The sequence below is a fragment of the Physeter macrocephalus genome, chromosome 14, assembly GCF_002837175.3.
Source record: "Physeter macrocephalus isolate SW-GA chromosome 14, ASM283717v5, whole genome shotgun sequence".
In the NCBI taxonomy this organism is placed as follows: domain Eukaryota; kingdom Metazoa; phylum Chordata; class Mammalia; order Artiodactyla; family Physeteridae; genus Physeter; species Physeter macrocephalus.
This window is the reverse complement of record NC_041227.1, coordinates 72454996-72478711: the sequence shown is the minus strand read 5'-3', so window position 1 is coordinate 72478711 and position 23716 is coordinate 72454996. Positions and strand designations below refer to the sequence as shown.

Here is a 23716-nt window from a genome sequence, read left to right as displayed (position 1 = left end):
ACGTGTGGGACTGATTGGCATATGGCTACGTATGGTACGTTGTAAGATTTCATCCAAATATTTGCTGCCCCCTCTTTAACAGTCCAACCTCACAGGGTTACATTCCATTGTAACCTCACCCCCGTGTTCTGTGAGAGAATACTTCCCACCCCACTGACAGCAGGCCTGGCCATGTTCCCTGTTAAGGGCAATAGAATATGAACAAAAGTGGTTTATCTGTCTACAGCAGAGCCTTTAGAGGACACTGCAAGGTTCCATCACTGTTCCACTTCTGCAATAAGATCACTGTGTCCAGAGAGGATCCACAGCTTCCTCCTGGGGCCTGGGATGAATAAAATGGGAATCAGAGGAGCAGTTGACCCACAAAGGGCAAGTGACACAAGCAAGAAGGAAACCTGTGTTGTTGAAAGCCACTGAGCCCCCGCGAGCTTGTTACTACAGCAAACTAGCAAAAGCTGACTAATACCTGAGACTTCTTTTCTTCCATGTTGACCAGCCTGCTGATTGAATTCTCAGGTGCTGTCTTCCTCTGGTGTTTCTTACTCCTGTGAGGGGTGAAGAAGTGGGGTGGACACCACCTAGATTTGAACCTGAGGGAACTTCTATGCCATCCACTTTGGCAATGGAAGGTACACTTTCTATGGTACCGAGAACTGTGGTCTCAGCTTAGATATCACTGCCTTTGGGTAGCTTTCTCCATCCGCCTGCCAAGTATGGATTAAATGTCCATCCATCCACACTCTCCTGTATCTCCTCTACTACCACACTACACTGTAATTGCCTGTTTACTTATCTCTCCCCTTTTCCTATACATTGTGTGAAGGCAATGATTGTACTCTTACAGGATGAACTGTGCCTCCTCAAAGATTCATATGTTGAAATTCTAACGCCCAGTACCTCAGAATGTAATCATATTTGGCGGTAGAGTCTTTTAAGAAGTAATTAAATTAAAATGAGGTTATTAGGGTAGGCCCTCCTCCAGTATGATTAGAGTCCTTATTAGAAGAGGTGATTTGGACACAGACACGTATAGAAGGAAGGTGATGTGAAGACGCAGGGAGAAGATGACTGTTTATAAGCCAAGGAGAGAGGCCTGGGGCAGATCCTTCCCTCACTGGCCTCAGAAGGAACCAACCCTGCTGACACCTTGATTTTGGCCTTCCAGCCTCCAATCTGTGAGTCAATATATTTCTATTGTTTAAGCCACTCAGTTTATGGTACTTTGTTACGGCAGCCCTAGGAGACTAACACACGTACCTTATTCACTGGCCAGTGTTGAGCCAGGAGGAGAATGAGCATCTGAGGAATGTTTTTTGAGTAAATGAAAGAATGAGTCAGTGACCTAGAATAGTCATCGGCTCAGTTTATGCAGTTGAATTTAATCAAGTACTGATAAAACACCACTGACATTCAGAGCAATTCGACGTCATTCCTGGGGTCCTCACGGAGAATACTGGACCTGAAGATGCAGGATGAAACACCATTTACCATTCCCATCTTCCAGATGTGGAGAGGGCTGCCCAATGTAGCTACAATGAAAGATGAAATTCAAGCTCATGAGAGATGTATAAACAAAATGAGATTGGAAGGAAAATATGAAATGGCTGAGGAAACACTCAAGCCTTGAAAGGTATTTCAGCAACAAGAGAAGTAGTGGAAAAAGAGAAATCCAAGGCACAGGATAAAAGCATCTTCCAGAAACAGAACACAACCTGTCTGGTTGGATCATGTCAGGAGCCATGGGGGAGAAGGTTATAATAGGACAATATTTGGGAGGGCCTTGAACGCTAATCTGGAAACATTTCTGAATCTGTATTTCTGCATTTATCTCTTACAAAGACTGGAAATATGACTATTAGCTCTTCCTCCACCCCGACCCTCCCCACCTTCCCCGAAGAAGCATCCTTTGGTTTAATTTTTCATTGCAAAAACTATCTTCTTCTCTTCTCCATCTTTTGCTATAATTTTCAATAGGAAATTTATGCATGGTCAGTTAGCCCTCCAAGAACACGCTCAACTCTGATGGATGGGCCAAGCTTTTGTTAAGACACTGCTCAGTACGTGTGTATATGTTTGTGTCAGTGTAGAGACTGGCAATTAGTCCGGAAAACGAATCACCTCCGTCAAACAAAGACAGCCAGAAATTCTCTCACGCACATTCAGATCTGGTAAATCACTTGACAATCGGGCTTTCCGGGACAGGGTGGTCAAACAAATCTCTCTCTTCAGCCAAGGTGGACCCTGAGGTCATCTTTTTCACGTGCTGGTGATCCCACATAGGTCTGTGTAGCTTGATACCATACCTTAAGCACAACCCTTGGACTTGGAAGCACCAACCCCTCTCCTTGCCTGCCCTTGACCTTGTTCCAAGGTTGTTGCCAGCTGTCTGCCCCTCAGCAGGGTAAGCATATCGGAAACCTAAGATGAGCAGAGATTGGGAAGGAGGTGGGGTATAGAGATAATTAGAGCTGGTCAGATCCTAAAGGGAATTTTAAATTTTAATCTAGATATTAATATTTGGTTTAAATTTTATCTTACTTTAAATTTTTTTCTAAATATTAATTTATATCCCACACTGATGCCGAAATGATTATGGGCAACCAAGATTTGGTGATGCAAATGAGGTCTCTCGTTACATAGGCTCCCCATGTGGCCCAGGTTTCCCCAGCCATGTTCATTAATAAGCAGAGCAAGTGAGTATAAAGGAAATGGCCAGTGAGGAAGCCATAGGTTTGTGGAAGTCCCCACCAGGGCCCTCTGTTAGCTTTTGGGCTGGACATGCGGTCTCCACGTATCTCAGAGGTACTGCTCTGGAATGTGACACTAGCTGTGAAATCAGCGTCCTTGCCCAGCGCTGTGTTGCCAGCAAGATGCTTGGCATTTCCCCATAAGTGTTTGCTTTGAGCCTTTCCCCATCAGAGCTGAACCTAGAGAAAGATAAAGGAGAAAATGCCTTAGACCCTGGCCTTTGAGATACTCATCCAGATTGTTCTACCAGGAGGGTCAAAACTTGAGTTCAAATCCTAAAGCTGCCAGTACTAGAATTTTGACCTGAACCTTTCTGAAAGGAAAGGAGATAGTGGGGTTTGGAGGTATCCAGGCTCTAACATCCTGTGATGAGAGACTTAGCTAAGAAACCTCTGAAGCTTACACATCAGTATCCAAAGAAAGTGATATTCTGTCCATGCCTCATCCCCTCCCACCACCAAGCTGTACGTCTACTTTTGGGTCTCCCTTTCCCCTTCGAAGATGTTTTAAATATTCATTTCCCCTCTTTCATCAGAGTCCCTTATCTGGGGTGGGGAGGGAGCACATAGCTTATATCTGCCAAGGCCCCACCTCTCTTGCTCCGGGAGTCCAGGGCTGCCATCTTGGATGGTCCCACCTTCCAGTTGGTTGGTTCCCAGAAGACTTGGCCTTTGCCTGGATGAACAGCCCAACCACATGTCCTAGGGCTGAGAACCTGGAACCATCTCAACTACGGATGGCGGGAGAGCTTTGGCAAAGCACTTGTCTCCGGCCCCAGTTCTTTTTCGTCTTTATGCTCCTGTGAATTTAAAGGGAAATGAGAACCAGATACTTCTGATAACTCATCAGAAAACACTTAACTCATCAGAAAACTGTCTAGGGGAGGGTGTTTGAGAGCCTGCAAACCTTGTTTAAGACCCTTTGTTTGGGAAGTAAAAATTGCAATGTTTTCCAGAAACCTGGGTTTCATATCATATCCTTTATTCATCTTTGTGCCATCTGCCCCTGCATCTCTGAATCTGGAACCTCCATTTAGCTGGACCAACTGTATCTGAAATAATCAGGATAATTTATCATATTTGTGTCATTCTCCACTGTTTTCCATGATATCAGTTATCCCATTGGATTCTTATGAAAACCTGGTGAGGGAGGCAGGGTAAGGACAATTATATTTGCCATTGGAAGCATCAAAGGGGTTAAATGGTCAAATCCGCTTGTAATTCACACGGCTTAGAACAGACCCCCCAGGCTCCTAATTCCAAGACCAGTGGTTCTCAAACTTGAGCCTCGAATCAAAGTCCCCCTGGACTGGAAGCCTGGTTAAAATAGAAGTTGCTGGGCCCCCCACACCAGGGTAGGTTTGGAGTGGGTTTTGAGAATTTACATTTCTAAGAAATTCCCAGATGAGGTTTATGCTGATGGTCTTGGAATCGCATTTGATGCCACTGTCTGAAAGGTACCCCCAGGGGACGCCATCGGCTCCTCCGTGAATGTGTCGAGTTGCCTTCCTCAGTATCATCCAAGCTAACAGAGGAAAAAGGAGTCTTCTTTCACCAAAGCAGAATGTCACATATTTGCAAAGACTGGTCGACAACAAGAGACCATTTTTTTGCCTGGGACTTGTCGCCTACTGCAAGCAAAACGTCCCCAACTCGGCGTCCCCCTGTTTCCTTCGCTCTGCTTCCCCCACTAGGGCTTTCTTAACCTGTTTGTTTTGTCTCCTAACATCTAATGACATTTTCCTGCTATTACATACGACACCTTGGAGGTCATGGGACTGAATATCACTCATAATTCTTAGTTTGCTCTCAATGACTATTGCACTCCTTAATGTTACCTCCATATGCGGAATCCCCACCGGGGCAATATTGCCTTTTTGGCATCGTCAGTTAATTTGTTCATTTCCATGTACCTTATTGAAAGCTCTCCGAGTCTTAATTAGTCCCCTTTAGCTGCTTTTCCCCGCAGCCCCGTGTCACAGAACCAAAGGCACCGAAGCACGGTGAGGAACAGGCCTAATTAACAGGCCCATGACTGAAACAGAAAGGGTGGAATCTGCAGGAGACAGAGATGATTCATGTACAAAACAGGGGGAGCTGATGCAGTGGCAGGGGAGGTGGGCATAGTCCGGAAGAGCAGTTAGGATTTGTTGTCAAAGATATTTTGTTGTTTAGGACTGCCGGGCATCCTCTTTCCTTCCAGAAACTTCCTCTCACCCTCCCCGCCCCCAATTCCAAATGGCTATGGAGAGGCTGTCGATCGCAGAGCCGTGATTCCGTCCTCTGCTGAAGTGTGGGTTCTTGACAAGGTCTGGCTGTTTGGAGGGCTCCATCCTTCTGGCCATGGTTCTAGTTGGGTCAGTCAGAGCTCCTTCCCAGGATTTTTCTGCTGCATATGGATGGAAGGACTGCCTTTAGCCTTTGGGATCATGAGGTTGGAAGGGTGTGACTCTGGCAGCCAGGAGTCATCTTCCCCACGGCATGGAAGGAGCCCATACGTAGCAAAAGAATGAGGCCCAACTCTAGAAAGAAGAGGCAGGAGGTAGAGAGAGGTCAGGAGGCCCCCAAAGCCAGAGTTTGAGCCCGGTATTTTGATGCCAATGCTACTTTCACCCTCATAAGTACATCAGACAAGAACTTCCGTGTGGTGATCACATGCAAATAAGACTTCAGCATATTCCTGTGACCAGCTTTGCCTGCCTCCCATCAGCCCAGTTACTGTCATGGGGACCTGACTTTGAGTTGGTCCCAACCAGGGCAAGGAAGTAGAAATGAAGACACTTTTGTCTCCTACTCCAAGGAACTAAGGGGGCTTCCACCGCATTTGATCCTACAAGACCAGTTTCCTGGGGCCTGTTCCCATATATACTAGGACGTGAGCCATAGATTGTGACGTCCCTTGGATGCTGTGGAGTGCAGGGCTGGCCACCTACTTGGGGGGAAATATTTATGGAGCACCTGTTATGTGTTTGACACATCTGGGGATAGAATAGACGTGCTTCCTGCCTCAGAGACCTCACAGTCCAGAAAATGAAGATGGTTCCTCTTGTCTTCTCTCCATAGGTCAATGCACGTACTCAACATCCAGACCACAGGCCCTTGGTGGCCCTAAAGGGTAAGGCACAGAGCTTCTCATCCCCAGTACTACTCACGGTAAAATCTAATTTAGCTTTTGTCTCACAAAGAGGAGATTCACACTGGAGTTGGGTGTGGAGTAGGGGATTCATAGAGCCCTTTTGACTCCGAGATTCCAGGATTCTAAGATACTGTTTTCATTAGGACACAAAACCACCTCCATTCACAGATACACGTGGAATTCTATTACTTCTTGTATTTTTTCTTTTTTTAATTTTGTAAAATATCCTTGTTAGGCACCCTGGAGATTTTTGCTTTGTCTTGTTTTGTTTTGTGGAGTTGTATTTAAAATTTCTTCTTGATTAGAAAAATAAGACATATTTATTATAGATCATTCAGAAAATAGAAACATTACAAGAAACAAAAGAAATTTAACCCATAGTCTTGGTGCCCAGAGGTAACTAGTTCTGGCATTTTGCTATATCATATGTGTACACTGATGTATTTTTATGAAACGAATATCATATTTTATATAAAATTTGGGGTCCTGCTTTCCTTATTTTACCTTGAGTAAGTTTTTCCCTACCTCAACTATTTTTTTAGGTTGTATGACATTGCATCACAAGAACGTATTAATTTACTTAACAAGTCCCATATTGTTGGACATTTAGGTTGTTTCTATTATTTGCTATTGTTACTAGTACTGTAATGAACATCTTTGAGCACAGGTACCATCCCTCGAAATAGTTTAATGATGGAATTGCTGGTCAAATAACATAAACATTTTCAGACTTTCAAAACATGCTTTCAAAGTAGTACAGTGTAATGAAAATTATACTAATTGCATCAATTTCCTGTTGCTCTTATAATAAATTACCACAAAACGTGGCTTAAAACAACACGATTCCCATTTTACAGTTCAGTCGGAGGGTGACAAGTCCAAAATGGGCCTCACTGGGCTAAAATCAAGGTGTCAACAGGGCTGTATTCTTCCCAGAAGGTTCAGGGGAGAATCCATTTCCTTCCCCTTTGCAGCTTTTGGTTGCCACCTGCATCCCTTGGCTCATAGCCGCTTCCTCCATCATCAAAACCAGCAATGGTGGGTTGAGTCCTTGTCCCATGTCATCACTCTGACCTTCTCTTCTGCCTCCCTCTTCTACATCTAAGGGCCCCTGTGAGTATATTGAGCCCGCCCAAGTAATCCAGGATAACTTCTTATTTTAAGGTCAGTTTATTAGCAACCGAATTCCCTCTTCAACCTTGATTCACTCATGCCATGTACCTTAACATATCCACAGGCTCTGAGGTTAGGAAATGGACCTCTGTGGGAGGGCATTATTCTGCCTCCCATACTTATTTAGACCACAATAAGTGGTAGATAAGACACCTATATCATTGCATTCTCTTCTGCATTAGGCATTTATACATTTTTTTTTTTTTTTGGCCGTGCCATGAGGCTTGCAGGATCTTAGTTCCCCTACAAGGGATCGAATCCAGGCCCCAGGTAGTTAAAGCGCCAGGTCCTAACCACTGGACTGCCAGGGAATTCTCAGGCATTTATACATTTTTAATCTTTGCCAAATTAGTGGGTGACAAACAGGTTCTACTACTAGTTATTATTATAACTGACAGGTTTTCACCATTTATATTTTTTCTCTCTAGAACACACCAGTTCTCTTCTATTATTTTATCTGTCTTTCCCACTTTTACTTTTTTTTTTTTTTTAATTTATTTATTTATTTTTGGCTGTGTTGGGTCTTCGTTTCTGTGCGAGGGCTTTCTCTAGTTGTGGCAAGCGGGGGCCAGTCTTCATCGCGGTGCACGGGCCTCTCACTATCGCGGCCTCTATTGTTGCGGAGCACAGGCTCCAGACGCGCAGGCTCAGTAGTTGTGGCTCACGGGCCTAGTTGCTTGGCGGCATGTGGGATCTTCCCAGACCAGGCCTCGAACCCGTGTCCCCTGCATTAGCAGGCAGATTCTCAACCACTGCGCCACCAGGGAAGCCCCCCACCTTTACTTTTTAAATGAGATCTAGGAAAAGCCACCTTAAGGGTGTCTGAGAATAATCCATGACCCAAACCTAAGAGACTAAATACCTGTCACCTCATTTATTTGGCAAGAGGCTCGTCTCAAATCCCAGAGTCCTTCCCTTTCCAGCCCCCAGGTTCTCCAAACCCCCATTCAACCTCCTGGAAAGACCAGCAGATGTCCTTTAGGAAGCCTGACTCCTGATAATACGTTAACACATAATATATCCCAGGCTTATTCAGGGAACCAGTGGACTCAACCCAAGTGCCACATAGAAAAACCCTTGGAACAATGCTGGCACCACCTTTCTGGAAACTTCCAGACCTGATTAGAGAAAATCCATTATTGAAAAACCATCATCTCTGCTATAATCTGAATGTGTCTCCCCAAAATTCATAGGTTGAAATCCTAACTCCCAAAGGTGATAGATGGTATTAGTAGGTGGGGCTTAAGTCATGAGGGTGGAACTCTTGTGAATGAGATTAGTGTCCTTATAAAAGAGGATCCAGAGAGCTGCCTAGTTACTTCCACTGTGTGAGGTTGCAAGAAGTCTATGACCCAGAAGAGGGCCCTCACCCGACCATGCTCCACCCTGGTCTTGTGCCTCCAGGCTCCAGAAGTATGAGAAATAGATTTCTGTTGTTTATAAACCACCCATTCATTTTTTTAAATTGAAGTATAGTTGATTTATAATGTTGTGTTAGTTTTAGGTGTAGAGAAAAATGACTCAGATATATATATGTATGTATATATATACACACACACACATATATACATACATATATATTCTTTTTCAGACTCTTTTTCCTTATAGGCTATCACAAAATATTAAGTATAGTTCCCTGTGCTGTACAGTAGGTCCTTGTTGGTTATCTATTTTATACATAGTAGTGGGTATATGTTAATCCAAATTCCTAATTTCCCCCCTCCCACCCCCTTTTCCCTTGGTAACCATTAGTTTGTTTTCTATGTCTGTGGGTCTATTTCTGTTCTGTACATAAGTTCATCTGTATCTTTTTTTTTCTTAGATTCCACACATAAGTGATATCATGTGATATTTGTCTTTCTCTGTCTGCCTTACTTCACTTAGTATGATCATCTCTAGGTCCACCCATGTTGCTGCAAATGGCATTATTTCTTTCTTTTTTTAAGGCCGAATAGTATTCCATTGTATATCTATATACCACATCTTTTTTATGCATTCATCTTTCAGTGGACGTTTAGTATAAACCACCCAGACTATGGTATTTTGTTATAGCAGTCTGAACAGACTAAGGCAGAAATTGGTATCGAGACATGGGGTCCTGATATAACAAATGCTTAAGAATGCGGAAGCAGCTTTGGAACTGGGTAATGGGTGGAGGCTGAAAGAGTGTGGGAGTGATGCTAGAAAAAGCCTCCATGGCCATGAACGGACTGTGGAAAGCAATTCTGGTGGAGCTCAGAAGGAGAAGACGAGAGTTGTAGAGAGCCTCCACCTTCTTTGAGAATATCCAAGGGATCCTGAACAGAAAGTCCCTAGAAGTATAAGCGGTAAAGGCAGCTCAAACAGACTAAGTTGGGTGGGGAGAGAGAATATGAGGGACTACAGGGGTTCAGGGAACTGGGCCCCAGGCGGCCAGGGCACCGCATCAAGCTCCCCCTGTCTCTGGGGCATCTCAGAAGCCAAGGGGACCTGTGGTTGGGCTCTTGCTTGCTTCTTGGAGTTCTTCCTTGAGGACTGAGGAAGAGACGCCTGCCAGGGGCCTGGGGGAGCTGTCACCGACTTCGCACCCTCCCGCTGAGGCTCTCTCCAAATCTGCTCAGCGCTATTTAGGACAGAGGGTGAGGGAGGGCAGCCCAGGGCCTCTCCTTCAGAGGTGGATTATGGCCCAGCTGCAGCAATTTGAACATATCCTCTGGGGTCTTATCAGCTACTCCCATCCCAGGTGACATCTCAAAGTGTGTTCATCGTACTTTGGAAGTAATAACTGCTGTTTCCCCCCAAATCGTATTTCCTGTGCCCCTCAGCCCTTGCGTCTTCCATCCTCCCACAGCAGCTGGAGATGCTGGCCCCATGCTTTGTGCAGGAGGAAGATCTGAGTAGGATGGACACAGAGAGTCCCATTTTTTCTGGGGCTTGTTTAGGAAAATGGAAAGAGCGTGAAGAAAACGAACTGGGACCAGAGGGAAGGGGTGTGTGGTGGGAACTGGGCTCCAACTGCGGTGCCGGGGTCTCATGGGGGCTCTGAGAATGGACAGAGGACCGGTTTGGGGGCTTACGTCCAGGGAGGTCTGTGGTCATGGCCGTGACAGTTTCGCCAGGCTGGGGTCTGCTGTAGGACAATGGCTACCTCCCAAGTTTGTGGCAGGAGACCTGCTCTGGCCCCCAGTCATCCTCCTGCAGAGGGAGATCTCCTGAGGAAGGCCTGGGGCGGAGACACCGCCGGGGATAAGTCTGGTTAAATGCTCGAGTGGGGTCGAGCTGGCTTTCCTCCGAGGCGACACGAAATGACCCTCTGAGAACCAGAGTCTGTAGAAATGGCTGAGATGGATGAGAAGCATCCTCGAGACCATTCAGTCCTCTGTGATCAACCAGGTGCGCACACAGGTGGCAGGTGGAGAACGGACTCTAGGGAACATCACAGGGTCTTCATTTCTAAGAGTTCTCATATCCTGAATGGTCCCGACCTCCATGACTGTGACAATCTCTCTTTAACTCATGCATTTTTCAATAATTGCTGTAATAATAACACCATTTATGCTTCCCGGGTTTGTAACAATCCCTGATTACTAATGAAATTGCTGCTTTGTTCACTTGCGTTGTAGAGAACCGATGGAAGCGCCATGTCTTTGGAGTCCTCGGCTCCATAAATGACAGCTACTGCAGAATATTTGTAAACATGTTAATTTCCTCCTCAGGAAAATGTGGGTTTTGGGTTTCACTTGATTTGAGACCTGGCTTCTTTGATGGAGTAGTGGGTGGTATATAGCATGTGAGATGTTGAAAGCCACTGAGGAATTTCCATCTGCCTGCTCACCGCTTGCAAAGGCTGAGGGCTGCAGGGCTGGGACCAGGTCTCTTGAAGGTGGATGCCTGGCCCGTGGCAGGCACACAGTTGAAGTTGTTCAAACTGTAGGACTCAGCCCCTGACCCCTGACTTCCAGCCCCAGTCCTTCCTCAGGAGGGAGGTGATGCTGTGTGTGCACCTGGTTGATCACCACTGAGGACTGAATGGTCTCGAGGATGCTTCTCATCCATCTCAGCCATTTCTACAGACTCTGGTTCTCAGAGGGTCATTTCGTGTCGCCTCGGAGGAAAGCCAGCTCGACCCCACTCGAGCATTTAACCAGACTTATCCCCGGCGGTGTCTCCGCCCCAGGCCTTCCTCAGGAGATCTCCCTCTGCAGGAGGATGACTGGGGGCCAGAGCAGGTCTCCTGCCACAAACTTGGGAGGTAGCCATTGTCCTACAGCAGACCCCAGCCTGGCGAAACTGTCACGGCCATGACCACAGACCTCCCTGGACGTAAGCCCCCAAACCGGTCCTCTGTCCATTCTCAGAGCCCCATGAGACCCAGGGGTCTAATGCGTCTTTGGAAGATCCCAGAGAGTAAATGGCCACTGCTTCGGCGGGACTACCTACACCGGATGTGGATATGGATGTTCCCAGGGAGCTGAGCACCCAGCTCTCCTAGCTTGTGCAGCAGAGACCCCACTGCCTTTGTCTTCTCAGGCATCAGACTCTATCTCGGTCTGTTCAGGTTGCTGTAACAAAAATATCATATACTCTGTGGTTTAAATTACAAACACTTGTTTCTCATGGTTCTCGAGGCTGGGAAGTTCAAGATCGAGGTGCTGGAAGATTTGGTGTCTGTTGAGGACCTGTTTCCTGGTTCATAGATGGCTGTCTTCTGGCTGTGTCCTCACATGGTGGAAAGGGTGAGGGAGCTCTCTGAGTCCTTTTTAATAAAGGCACTAAAATCATTCATGAGGGTGCCACCCTTGTGACCTAGTCACCTCCTAAAAGTACCACCACCTAATACCATCACCTAGGGGGTTAGGTTTCAATAAATGCATTTTGGGGTGACACAGACATTTCAGTCCATAGCAGATTCCATTGCCTCCCTTTCCAGCTTCTCTTTCCCAAAGTCCCCCTCTGCACATCAGGATGAGGTCCAGCCTGCCCCTGTTCTGGTCCAGCCCAGGGTTCACTTTCTCCTACATCCTGGGGATCTATTCTGAGGTTGGGGTCATATGAGTGATACAGGTGACTTGGAGGCTTTGCAACCTGGAGACTAGCTTGCAGGTATCAGCAGAGCAATGGTGAAGAGGGAAAGCCTAGATGTGGAAGAGGGGAAACCTCATGCAACTGCTGGAAAGTTATTTTACAAAAATATTTCCTTGCTATTAAAAAAAAAATGGAGCCCATTTGAAAGGCATTCACCTGGAGATTCTTGAGAGCCTCTTCTCTTGCTTCATGGTCCATTTGCAGAGATCTCTCATGGCCATGGCCAAAGGTATGCTCTTACCCAGTGTGTCCTGGAGCTGCCCCTTATGCGTCACAACAGCTGATTGTACACATCTCTGCATTCAGGGATGTCAGATTGAGAGTATTAACACCATAGACATCTGCAAACACCACACATCTGCCCCCGCACCCAGAGCCAGCACACCATGCTTCTAACTGACCTCCACTTACCCGTCTTGCTGTGCTAACCAGTGGTCTTCCTTTCCTCTGTAAAACCCGCTGACCAATGCCCTCGTCCCTCCGAGGCTCACAGCTGCTCCAATCAGGGAAACTGGATGCTTACCAAGAGTCAATTACCCTTGTCCCAAACCTGTTCATGCAAAAATTATTTGTTATAGCAATTACAAAATTAGGTAAATATTGCAGTACTGATGGAATATGAGTAGGAAGGTAATAGAGTTGTCATTTCCATGGAAATTAAGTCGAGTGCTTGGGAAAGACTTAATAAAGGCAAATTGCTTATAAACTGCTGTCAAATTGAGTGCAGGCAAAGCAACTGTGAAATTTGGGGAAGGATTATACAAATGGGGAAGAATTCTGGGTCCCAGTTGCTTCGAAGTGTCTTCAGTTCTTGTTCTACTTCAAGTGAATAGAACAGGAGATTGGGAAATCAAGTGGAACTCCAAGTAGTGAGGATGTACCCAAAGAATGGATGCATATTTATACATTTTTAAGTTAAAAGAGGGTATTGCAGGTGTGCTTGTATCATTTTTTTTGCGATTCCATACTCTAACCCACTTTTTGGTGATGTTGAGCCATCAGTCCCGATCTCGCTGGCTAAGAGGCTTCTGTTGTGACCTGTGCCACCCAATCATCTCAGCCACACTGTGGCTTTATTTTAGGCAAAGAGTCAGCCTTTTATTCTTAGCTCTGCCATCTTGAGGGTTTCTCCTTGTCAATTACAAGGTTCAACCTGAGACTGCTTTGTTTGTCTTCCATCCACGGCTTCTCTACTTGCAGCCAGTTCATTCTTCCCTTGTGAACTGAACACCCTCTTGTTCAGCCCTCGCGCCCACCTCCCCCGCCCCGACCCCCGCCTCTCCTCAGGGAGCTTCTGCTGTACAGCCCTTCCCCTGTCCTCCAAGCATGTTGGCGTCCTACTCATTCTCCCAAACTCAGCTCTAGCATCATTTTCTCCAACTTGTTCTGCTTCACTGACTGGAAGTAGGCTCACCATCCTCGACATTCTCAGATAATTTTATCCATGTCTCGCTCATGATTAGGATGACTTCTTATGGAAAATTAGCTATTTACACGCTAAGACTGGGGATCTGAAGGGGACTTTAGAGATCCTGGAATCCACCAGGCTAATCTTGTAGATGAGAAAACAGGGCCAGAGCCCTGACATGAGTGGTTCTAAGTGGTCCACGCAGTTAGTCATAATAGAGAGTGACACTGAATATGTGAATGTCCCACCTAGAGCGTGGTGTGCACTGACCTCTATTCAATGTGCTTTGCCCATTGTAGGTGTTCCTACATGTTTTTTCTTCAAGATTAGATTTATTTGATTAAAGTCCCCCTTATTAAATATGTCCAGATTGAAAAGAACTATATATTTATTGGAGAGAATTTGGAAAATACAAAATGATGTGAAGAAGAAGATAAATAGCACCCTTGGTCTTGCTATACAGAGATGAGGATTTTTAACATTTAGGGTCATTTCCTTCAGATTGGGTGGAAAGAAAAAGAAAGGAAACAAACCAGTATTACGCTTGGAAAAAATGCTTGAAGGAAGAAGTGCTTTTTGGGCGAGCAAAAGAAGTGAAGCATTTCAAATGGTAACTCTGATGCCTATCCAACCACCCATCAACTCACAAAACAAGAATCTGGTGGGGCAGACCCTCTGCTCGACACAAGGGGTTCAGAGATGAATTACATATTGTGGGTTCCTGCCCTTGAACATTTCAGAATCTAGTGGAGGAACCAGACGTATAAACAGATAATCACAACGCAGGCTGACAATGGAGAGATGAGTGATTTTAACGCAGGATGTAATTACACGCAACATTACGTGACATGGATTTTATGGCCTGTAATATTGGGCTGTGGTGGTTTATAATTTCTGTTATCAAACTGAAAGCCACATAACAATGACCAGGGAAACTTTCTTTAAAGGTGATTGTTCATAAAGAGGAAATAATTGGAATTTCACAAACCAGTAATTACAAAAGCAGGAAAGGTTACTATGGTGTATTTTATAACTGTAATCAAAAAAAAAATTACAGGGGGATTTAAAAAATGTTCCATTAATTAACTCCATTAAAGGTTACTGTCTGAGATGAAAGATAGATCAACTAAAAATCACACTTAATGAGAAGTTGAAGGGATTTGAAATTGGCAAGTCAGGCAGAATCTGGAATCAAGCCCTTCTTGTCTCTGTTCGTGTTTTACATTGTTTGACTACATAACGACAGTTACTTTGGTCATTATTGTTATCATGATATGCTACGGCCTCTTGTTATTAAGAAGGATATTTTGCATTATTGAACTATTCTAAAATAGTTGCAAGATTTCGGCTATTGTTCCATTAGTCTTTTTTTATATATATATAAATTTATTTATTAATTTATCTATTTTTGGCTGCGTTGGGTCTTCGTTGCTGCACATGGGATTTCTCTCGTTGCGGTGAGCAGGGGCTACTCTTCAATGCGGTGCGCGGGCTTCTCATTGCGGTGGCTTCTCTTGTTGCAGAGCACGGGCTCTAGGCGCACGGGCTTCAGTAGTTGTGGCACGTGGGCTTCAGTAGCTCAGTAGTTGTGGTGCACGGGCTTAGTTGCTCCGCAGCATGTGGGAATCTTCCTGGACCAAGGCTCGAACCCATGTGCCCTGTATTGGCAGGCGGATTCTTGACCACTGTGCCACCAGGGAAGTCCCCACTAGTCTTGTTTTTATTTTAACCCATCAGGTCAGTTTTTTCCTGAGCTTGATGCCTTTTGCCGTGTGGATTAGTTGGGGCGCTGTCTGAGGGAGGCTGTCAGCGTGATGGAAGTGGATGGAGGCAAGAAACGTGAGAGAAAGCAGCCAGCGGGGGAGCGTGGTCTCCCAAGATGGTGCAGTTTCAAATACCGCCTGGCTTCTGAGAATGGTAAGTGAGTAATTGGTCTCACTGTGTATCCCCCAGGCACCACGAGTGTGTTTCTGTTTCAGCAGAGGTGGCCTGGAATAGCTCTTGCTTTGTACATGAAGGTCTCCCCCTTTTTTGGAGAACAGCAGTGATTTGTTTCTGGGTGGGGAATGCAACTCTGCCCAGCAAGATGACTGGCCAATGAACTGTGTTTCGGGTGCCTTGACTGTGGGCATGTATTTTCCGATTCCGGGCCTCAGTTTTCTCTTCTATAAAATGGCAGGATTGGCTAAGATGACATTTCTGGCTTTTACCAGCTCTAACACCCTGTGGAACCACTCTGGGCTTGGCCATGTCTTAGAAGGGGTGCTGTGGGGCATGGTGGGACTGTGCGCCCCGCGCCTCTCGGTCCTGAGGAGTGCCCACCGTTCACTCTCTTACCCCGTTGCCCACCCAAATCCATCTCCTGGCCCTCCCTGCGGCCCCCGTGATGCTTGTCCACAGCGCTGCATGTTTCACACCATTAATGGCCTCAGGCCTTTCTGCAGACACGTGGGTATCTTCACCAAACCCTGATTCATTTTCCTCTTTCCCCACACGCAGGATGAGAACACTTTCCCTCCTTCCTGGAGTGTAGTTTGTGGTCATGTGACTGATTTCTGGCTAAATAGGATTCAGGAGGAAGTCAAGCATGGCCTGACTTGTAAAAGCCTGCGCAACCCTCCAGCCCTCTCTGCCTCTGCTCTGGAGAATCTGGAGCCACAGGCTAATTGATAGGATCTGACACTTCCCACCCAAAGGCGGAAAGGTTGGGGGAAGTTTCTAGACGTCCTCCAATAAATCAGGGCAAGTCTTGGTTTTCTTTCCAAGAGCCAGGTGCTGCCCTTAAGCCAGCCTATGGAAAGGGGATCTTCTGGAATAGATTGGGTGGGGAAGACTTTACTTATAATTTATCCACAAAAAAAGTTTGGTGCTTCCTCAGTAAGTTAAACGTAAAGTTACTGTGTGACCCAGCAATTCTGCTTCTAGGTATACACCTGAAAGGATTGAAAATAGGCGTTGGAACAAAAACCTATGCATGAATGTTCACAGCAGAAGTATTCATGCCCAAAGTAGAAACAATTCAATGCCCATCAAGTGATAAGTGGATAAATAAGATGTGGTCTATCCGTTCAATGGAATATTATTCAGCCGTAAGAAGGAATGAAGTACTGATACATGCTACAGCATGGGTGAACATTGAAAACATTATGGTAGCTGAGAGAAAGCAATCACAAAGGACCACATATTATATGATTTCATTAATATGAAACATTAATCCATAGAGACGGAAAGTGGATCAGTAGTCGCCAGGGTCTGAGGGAGTGGAAGTGACTATTTAATGGGCACCAGGTTTCCATTTGAGGTGATGAAAAAGTTCTGGAACAAGATGGTAAGGATGGTTGTGCAACACTGCAGATGTACTTAGTGCCACTGAATTGTTCACCTTAAAATGATGAAAATAGTAAGTTTTATGTTACGTGTATTTAATCTCGATTAAAAAAAAAGAAAAAAAAAAGCTATGCACACACGTTTTGAGTCAAGGAGTAGAAAGAAAAAGAAAAAAACCCCGCAAAAACAAAAACAACAAAACTATATAGCTGGAAGGAAAGTCAAGGCAAAAAGAAGGCATGAGGCTTAAAGGTCAAGGTGCAATGAACAGTAGCCAAGTAATGGGAGAAAGAGAAAGACGAGGGCGTGGAGCCTGTCGGGACGTGGCAGGTGCACGCTAGGTCCGAGGTGGAGTGATTCTTTTAGTGGGGAGGTAGGAGAGCAGCTTGTTCTGCCCTGGTGTGTGTGGAGAGGGTAGGGGACGCTGTGAAAACATTGAAGTGCTTTGGATGCCGTGATTTAAGTGCATTTGAGGTTGTGGCTTCTGACTCTACCAGAGAAAAAGAGTTAGCAGAATGCTGTTCTTTTGGTGATATCTCTAGCATAATCCTTGAAAAGTTTCTTTAGAGGAGGCTATGCCTGTGCTGGGGTCCTGTTTCATCCTCTTCTGCCTAACCTGGCCACCCCTCTTATCACTGTTCTGCCTCCTGTATCTCCTGCCACCTTCATTTCTGTTGATGAACGCAGTGTAGGCCCTTAGCTACATGCAACCTTCTGGGGAGATGCCACAGAGGAGATGGCATCTAAGCTGGGTCTTGGAGGATGAATATAATTTCACTTAGTGGGGAGGGGAAAGGACCTTTCAAGCAGAGGGAACGCAGGCTTGGAAGAGTTGGGATTGTCTAGGAACAGTTGGCTGGAGCAAGGGAGGTGGGTAGAATAGATCTGGCTGTAAAGCAGCAATGGTGTTACAAAGGACTGGCTGCCGGACACGGATAGAAGACAATACTATGGCACGAGCTTTTGAGAAAAGAAAAGGCTTTATTGCAAGGTCAACCAGCAAGAAGACAGGAGGTAGAGCTCAAATCTGTTTCTCTAATCTGGGGTTTGGTCAAACTTTTTGAGTTTGGGAAGGACAGTTGGTATGCAGAAGCGCTGGCAGGGCAGGTTTCAATTGGAGGGCTTTTGAACTTAGCCATTTATGGTAAAGTAGGGTAAAGGGGGTGTCAGCACTGGATCTTCTTGGGCAACAGACCCTTCACTTCTGAAAGTGTTCCAGCATTCAAGTTCCGGTCATCTTTTATTTCCATGGTGGGGGAGAAACTTTGGTTCTTGGTTTGATTTGAGGTCAAAATAGTCTCTTCTGAGCATGCTTCGACTGCATGATTTACAGTTTTGCTCTGTTGGCTCCAAAAAACAACTCAGTATCTGGTTAGATACAGGATAGGGCCAGTTTGGGCTGGTTCTGCAGTTGCAATGGAACATGTAGTAAAAAGGCTTCCTATGTCACGTTCATGCAATGATGGTGTCCATTTTTCCAGCTCTGTGTTTACCAGCATGTTCTAGAACATTCCAAAAGTACAGAGCTTAAGGCCCAGCACCCAGCTTAAGGAGCAACCAGGGAAATCAGTGCACAGTGTCTCTGAAGTGTGCAATCACCTGAAATCCTGACTCACGTGGTGGCCAGGAAGTTTACTGGGTGGTAGCTGCTTCTGAAGGAACCCTGGTGGGAGCATGGGGTCCCACCAACGCAAGCCACTCCCATGAGCACAGAGTTGGGTTTCTTCTTTGATTCTGACTCTCCTCTGGGCCTGAGCGTGTTGCTACTTAACATATTATTTTCTCCTTTAAATGTAGGCCCCCTGGTTCTTCCAGGGCCACTGACAGACGACACAGTGCCGGATCTGCCCCCCTAACAAGCCCTGGCCTCCATCACCTCCCCCACCAACCACTCTCCTTCCTCATCTCAGGTTCTTTATCAAACAAAAGAGCTTGGTTGCCTCTGGGGGGCCACCTAGACCTTCAAAACATAAAGGCATGTTTGCACACGTTATCTCTGGAGGAGAGGGCATACCTAGAGGACAGCTTCTCATTTCTGATTTTTAAATCAAAAGCTGTTTCTTCCTCCTTCATTGGACAGTAGTGCTTGATTGTCCCCAAGGGACCCAGACTTGACTGATACACAAGAGGCTTTGCTCCTTCTCCTTACTGGGTTCATCCCAATGGCAACCCACGGGGTTCTCTGCTACCCTTCTTACTGAAGTAGAGGTAGAAGCTCAGTTTCCACTGTCAACAGGAATTCTGCTGTCCTAAGGAGTTTAAATCCCATCCTGTGATAAGTGGGAAACCATTGAAGGCTTTAAACGAGAGGAGTGACATGACCAGAATTGTATAATGGAAGGAATTCTGATAGTCACTTAGAGCAAATATCTTCTGTAAAGACCCAGATTGTAAATATTTCCAGCTGCCTTGAATAATTTTTTGGGTCCAAACGATCCTTTGCTCAAGGAAAACCATCAACCTGTAGCTTTAGGTTAGGAGTCTAGACAGCATCAACCCTCTTTGGGAATGAATTTGCTTGAGACAGAGTGACTTCCTGGACCTAAACTGCTCTGTCTGATTTGAAAAGCTTTGTCTGTGTCATAGGCAGAGGGGCCCTCCTCCAGATTTTCTCCTTTAGAGAACTGTTGCAATGGTAAGTAAGGTTTGAGCCACATTTATGATTAGAAAATCTTGCTTACTTGTAGGAAGATGTGGACCCTTTTAGGGGTGTGTATGGGGTGGGGAGCAATGGGTGAGGCTTGATCCATGGTTATCCATGAGATCGCAGAGACTTTCTCCAGAAGCCGAGGCCAGATTCCATGAGGAACTGTGTGAGATTCTGGGTGAGCCGTGCTGCTTCAGGACCCAGATGACAGAGTGAGACTTATGGTCATTGGGGCAGTTGTTCTTCCAGATCCTAGTGTTTGGGAGAACAGGAGCTGGTGTCTGGGGCCCTCTCAAGGAGGACTTCCTCGTAGAGGCAGTGGAGGGGAGGACCGATGCAGACATCAGGTACAAGAACCGGAACTGACTCTCCCCAGGCATCAAGCGTAACACCCCGGGTCTCTCAAAAAAAACTCAAGGGGCCCGCACAAGAAGCCCTTGAGACCTGCAGGGACAAGGGACATGTAGGGCTCCACATCATTATTTGGGCATTAATGGAAGTGTGACCTCAACTTGCAATCACAGGTTTTGGAGATCGAAACATATCCATGGACTTGGAAGAAATGACCCCAGGATAGGACATATTCCAGATCACAGATGTTGAATACAGGAAGATAAAAAACTGCACCTATAGCTTGGGGCGCTCCCTGTGTGTTCCCCCACCCCCTGCCCCCAAAAGGCTCATTTCTTTAAGACTCTTGCAAAATAGCTGGCAATGCAAATTGGGAAGATGCCTGCACTCTACAAGTCAAAGAGAATCTGATCATTCCAAGGGGATGAAGAGAAGGGAGAAGCGCATCCTTTTCTGATGGTAGCGAGACACTTCCAGGGGCCTTTTCTTTCTTCCTCCAGCACAGATCAACAGGTCTTCCACCGCGTCATCGCAGCTGAGATGTTGGCTCGGAGGCCTTCATAATTTGATCACATAATTACCAGGAGAGAAGGGTCGGTGCTTTATGGTTGTCTGCTTCGTGGGCCTCCTTTCAATTACTGTGTAGAGCTGGGTCATAATGGAAAATGGGCACCATGCCATCCGTTTGAGAGATCTTTAAAGATGAGGCTCTCTGGGCTGCTTTCCTGATTGATTTTTTGGGTAATGTTGTCACACTATCCTTTGAGACCCTCACATTCCTCTAGATTTACCTCCTTGGAGAGTAAATGAACTTCAAAGGATGCCTGGTTCTGGTTCAGGCATCAGTCCAGCCCTTTGGATTGGGCTCTTCCTCCATCCAAACCAAGGGCTTCCAGGGTGAGAGGGGCTGCAGGGCTCAGCGGATCTGGGGGAGGGTGCCTGGGCAGTGCCCTCTTCCACACCGTGACTGGCGGGGCTCCCTCCTTTGGCTGGATCTACAGTCTCCCTTTCTTCCTCCCAGCTTCCTGCGTGCAGCTCCTGTCACTGCCAGTTCAGTGGAAGAGAATGTGCTCTAGGATGCAGGGGGTCTGCTCTTCCACTCTGAGTGCTCCAGGGCGGCAGACCCTGTGAGAACTTCCAAACCTGCTCAGAAGGCCTTTCGGAGGGGCACCTGGATTCAGTGTCTGCAGAGAAAGGCCAGCAGGCTCCATGTCTAGCCCCCTTCTTGCTGCATGCACCACCTGGAGCACGCTTGCTCTCTTTTAACCCACGTGGATACTCCAATCAAGTATTCATTTCTGGGTCCAGCCTGGAGCTCTGGTTGTGAAAGTCGCAGCCTGCTGCTTCTGCTTTGCTTCTGAACTCATTCTCTCTCTCTCAGGCCATGGCAACAGCCTCCTGACTTCTCTCTGCTCCAGTCTTGTCCCCTCCAGGGCACACTTGTCGCCGCCAGTCTGCAGAGCTGCTAAATTCCCCGACTCCAGGGGCCTGTTCACATTATAAGCTGTGGAGTTTTGGGGGCACCACTGACCTCGGATGCAATGTGATAGGTGCTCTCTGGAGCCAGGACTCTTCCATTAAGTCCTTACAAGGGCTCCCCGATGTTTGCAAGACTCAACCCAAGATCCTTAGCTTGTGACATGAAGTATCCCAGACCTGGCTCTTGTTGCCTCTCCAGCATCTCCCACTTTCCCAGCACCCTCAAGCTGTATCCTTCAACCATCCCAAATTCTTCGTAACTTCCACATACCGACAGCCCGGGTTGCTCTCTTCCGCCCTGTGCATTTGCAACCATCCCTCCATCCCTCAAGACCCAGTATCACCTCCTCCTCCTTTCCTTACTGTCCTCCAAGCCTTCACTCTGAGCCCTGTGCCTCTAAAGCTGTACAGCTGCCAGCACATGCTTACAGCCTGTTCCTTATTGGACGTGACGTCCTTGTGGGAGGAGGACTGTCTTATTCATCACTGTATCCTCTGTGTCTAGCACCATATATGACCCAGAGTCAGCACAGAATGGATATCTGAGGAGGAAATGAATGAAATACACAACAGCCCGAGGCCTTCAGGACCTTAGAGTCCACCTGGGGAGACATCACACACCTGGAGAGACATTACTCACCTGGGGAGATACTGTGATAGGACGGTTGCGGGGCCGTGCTGTGAGCTGCGGGCACTCAGGTCACTCGCAAAGGGAAGGGTGTAGACAGGAGTATTCAGGGATTATTTCTAGAGCTTAAAGGAGCCTCAGGGATCACTTATCTCTATTGCCTCATCCACAGATGAAGAACTTGACGTTCAGAGAGAGAAAGAGACCGCCTGAGGTTATTTTGAGCGTTGGCTGCCAAGCGAGTAATAACATCTAAGCCCCTTGATTCCCAGTACAGGATTTATACAGAAAAACTCATCAAGCTGGAGCTAGCAGGCATTTTGATGTTTTCCTGTAAATAATTTAGGGGGAGGGGTATAAAACAAAACAGAATTTCATTACTAAATATTGATGCTGTAGCTGCTACTTAGAGAAGATTGCCTATGATGTTTTCAATTAGATTCTCTTTATCTGCCTTGAGAAGCCTTTTTTTTTTTTTTAAAAAGGACAGGATTGTAGTGCGTTATTAACACTGACAGCTCCAGTATTCACATTGTGCTTCTGAAGGCATCAGGGGGAGATACTGATCTATCAACATAATCCTCGCAAGGAGCATTGTGCTGATTTCAGATGAGACCAGCAGGAATTGCTGTCTTGGCATTGCAGCAGAAACATCCTCATGTGTTTCCAAAAGGGTGTTCCATCCATTGGTGCTTCCTGGGTATCGATGCTGCCAGCACGTGGCGGAATGGGGTTGGAGGGTGGTGGGTGGAGAGCCCAGCTCTGATAAGGGGAGAGGGTGGATTTCAGCTGGAGGGGCCAGCAAAGGCTGTCTCTGAAAAGGAACTGCAGGGATCAGGACATCTTGGACTCACAGGGCTGCCAAGAAAAGCAACATCTAATACATTGAATGCTTGCGACATGATCAGCCCTGCGCTTGGGGCTCAGCTGGCATTATCTTATTTCTCACCACAGTCCTGCAAACTGAGTGTCATTATGATTCCCTGGTATTGGCAGAGTTCTAAGATGGCCCCAAGATCCCTGTTTGCTGGTGTACCCCCCCTGCCTAATCCCTGGGACTGTGGATGTGATGGGTTTCATTCTCCTGATTAGAGATGTTATATCAGGGTGGGGCCGATTTAATCACATGAGCACATGAAAAGTTGGAAAAAAAAAAACCTGGGTCTAGAGGTTAGAGACAGAGGAATTTAGAGATACCGAGTGTGAGAGGAAGCCGATGTGGGGAAACTTCTGCTGCCTTTGAAGATGGAAGGACCACATGGTAAGAATCTGAACACATCCTCTGATAGCTGAGAGGGACCCCTGGCTGGGAGCTGAAAGGATGATGGGGACTTCAATCTTGGAGCAGCAAAGAACTGAATTTGCCAACAATCTGAATGAGTTTGGAGGTTGACCTTGAGCTCAAAAATGAAAGCGTAGCTGCTGACCCCTTAATTTTGGTTTTGTGACACCTGGAGCAGAGATGCCGGCCATGCCATGCCTGGACTTCCCACCTACAGAGCTGTGAGACGATGGGTCTGTCTTCAGCCACTAAGTGTGGGGTCATCTGTTACACGGCCAGAGAAAACCCGTTTACAGATGAAGAACTGAGGCTGGAAAGGTTCGGTTGTCCCGGCTTACAAACCTGGGGTGTGAAAGAGCTGGGATTTGAACCTAGGACAACTGACTTCTAAGTGAATGTTCTTAAACACTTCCAAGTGATTCCCAACCCAACATGTGGGGAGCTTGTTCAAATGAGATTTGGCATAGCCTCTGG

At 46.4% G+C, this 23716-nt stretch overlaps 2 long non-coding RNA genes across 12 annotated transcripts in view; one reads left to right on the top strand and one right to left on the bottom strand.

Moving 5' to 3' along the window:
• Nucleotides 1–23716, top strand: part of LOC102984234 (uncharacterized) — a 550122-nt gene that overhangs the window by 241872 nt on the left and 284534 nt on the right. For 7 of the 9 annotated variants that reach the window (XR_008619294.1, XR_008619291.1, XR_008619292.1 and 4 more), the window contains one exon: nt 5811–5862. The exons of 1 other annotated variant lie outside the window; for it this stretch is intronic. This is a non-coding gene — a long non-coding RNA (uncharacterized lncRNA). Of the gene's footprint in view, nt 1–5810; nt 5863–15265; nt 15446–23716 lie in introns of all 9 variants that reach the window. One more of the 9 variants, XR_008619293.1, reaches the window with a different exon arrangement.
• LOC114487736 (uncharacterized) lies at nt 1439–22036 on the bottom strand. 3 transcript variants are annotated; one of them, XR_008619298.1, is made up of 5 exons: nt 21973–22036; nt 12522–12670; nt 12277–12416; nt 3340–3547; nt 1439–2927 (listed from the first exon to the last, which is right to left on the bottom strand). It is a non-coding gene; the product is annotated as an uncharacterized lncRNA (long non-coding RNA). The 3 variants fall into 3 exon arrangements; XR_008619296.1 differs by having other exon boundaries at nt 12532–12670; XR_008619297.1 differs by lacking the exons at nt 1439–2927; nt 3340–3547 and adding an exon at nt 3880–5269 and having other exon boundaries at nt 12532–12670.